Raw genomic sequence first — 2,223 nt, forward strand, 5'->3', positions numbered from 1 at the left:
GGTGCAGGTGCGTTAGATGGGGGAGGGGGTCTGGAGGAGCTGCGGGTAGGGGAGAGGCGGGTGAGAGGGAGCAGCGGGTGGGGTAGGGGCTCCAGAGGCGCCGCGTGGATGGGGGAGGGGGTCCGGAGGAGCTGTGGGTGGGGGAGAGGTGGGTGAGGGGGAGCAGCGGGAGGGGTAAGGAGTCCGGAGGCGCCGCGGGTGGGGGAGGGGTGGGTGCGGGGGTGCTACGGATAGAGGTCCGGGGGTGCTGCGGGTGGGGGAGGGGCGGTTGCGAGGGTGCCTCGGGTGGGGGAGGGGCGGGGTGCCGCGAGCGACTATCTCTAGTTTGGCTGCAGCTGCTCGCCTCCAGGGGTCTCTTTCTGGGAGAGTGGGCGCATGGAGTTCCAGAGTCGCAGCAGGAACTGAAAATCCACTTATCCAGCCGCTGTGCCTTCAGAGGCTATATAGAACTTATAGAATGTAGCTCGCAGGTACAGGGAAAGGACTGCAGCGGTCCCCCTGAAGCCTAAATTGTTACGTATCTCCACATTCTTCACGCGACTTGCACCAGTCAGAGGTCACTGTCAGGGTCCCTCCAAATCCAGATATGTGAGGGCACTATCAAGCATCTGATGAAGCGGCTTCTAGCATGGACGTGCAGCCCCTCCGAGCAGGCACCCCATGTGGGGCGAGCAGCCGCCGGGACACCACAGCAGCAGCACCAGTCAGGTATATTCTTGCCACATATCCCACAGCGCGGTTCCCAGCAAGCGGCCTGAACTGGCATCGATGGCTTCTCCAAGCTCCAGCGGGGGACCAGAAAACTAAGCAGCACACGTGGAGCAAGCAGCCGCTAGAAAGCTGCTGCAGCGGCACCCGTCAGATATCACCGCCAGCCTCCTGCAACTCCACCAAGCGGCTCCTACCAGGTACATCGGCAGCGGCCGGAGCATAGTCACTGAAGATGGCTTATAGAGTACGGTATCGAGAGGATCTGTGATTCTATGACTGTGACTCTGTCCATCGCTGTGACTCCGCCCAGCATTAGCCACAGTCACAGAGTGACAGTTCTGAACAATTAAATAGAAGATCTATAGATATAGAGTACATAGAGTATATATATATATATATACACACTGTATATATATGTATTTATGTATGTATGTAGAAAGGGTGTGCGGCACTCGTAGCAAATAAAGAGACTACTTGACCACCAATGTAGATATAGAGTGTGTGTATATATATATATATACTAGGTGCTTCATCGCGCCCTATGGGCGCTCTTCACACCGTCGCAAGGGGCTACGCCCCCTTAACCCTTTCATGCCTTTCTGGGGTTCAATATTTGTATTATATGGAGTATTACCTGCATTCCTTTGTTAGTGGTTAAATATTGCACAATGAAAGGGCGTGCGATGATGAAGGAGGCGCAGCCCCTTGCGACGGCGTGAACAGCACCTGCAGGGCACGATGTACAGAATGTAGTGGGTGCGTGGGGGACTGCGGATGGGGGAGGGTGTCTGTAGATGCTGCGGGTGGAGGGGGGGCGGATGCGGGGGGGGGGGCCCGGGTGGGGAAGGGTCGGGAGGTGCTGCGGGTGGGGGAGGGGCAGAGGAGTGGGTGCTGCAGATGGGGGAGGGGTCCGGAGGCAGATGGGGGAGAGGCTGGGGTGCCACGGGTGGGGGAGAGGCAGGTGCGGGGATGTTGCGGATGGGTGAAGGTTTCGGAGATGCTGTGGGATGGGAAGGGGCCGGGGTGGGGTAGGGGATCTGGAGGCGCCGCGGATAGGGGAGGGGCAGGTGCAGGTGGTGCGGCGGATGGGGAAGGGGGTCTGGAGGCGCAGGTGGTGGAGGGGCAGGTGCGGGGGTGCCATGGGTGGGGGAGGGGTGGGTGAGGGGGGGAATGCGGATGGAGGAGGGTGTCTGCAGATGCTGCGGGTGGAGGGGGGGCAGGTCTGGGGGGAGACATATATGGGGGGTGGATGGTGGAGGGGGTCTGGAGGTGCTGTGGGTGGTGGAGGGGCGGGGGAGTGGGAGCCATGGGTGGTGTAGGGGGTGTGGAGGCACAGCGTGTGGGGGAGGGGTGGAGTGCCGCATGTGGTGGAGAGGAAGGTGCGGAGGTGTGGTGCATTGGATAGGGGTCTGGAGGCGCTGCGGGTACTGTACCTGCCAAAAAGTTAGTTGGAGGGTATGCAGTAACAGGGCCAGGACAGGGGTGACAGGGTCAGAATAGGGGTGACGGGGC

Source organism: Pseudophryne corroboree, chromosome 9, assembly GCF_028390025.1.
Source record: "Pseudophryne corroboree isolate aPseCor3 chromosome 9, aPseCor3.hap2, whole genome shotgun sequence".
Lineage (NCBI taxonomy): Eukaryota > Metazoa > Chordata > Amphibia > Anura > Myobatrachidae > Pseudophryne > Pseudophryne corroboree.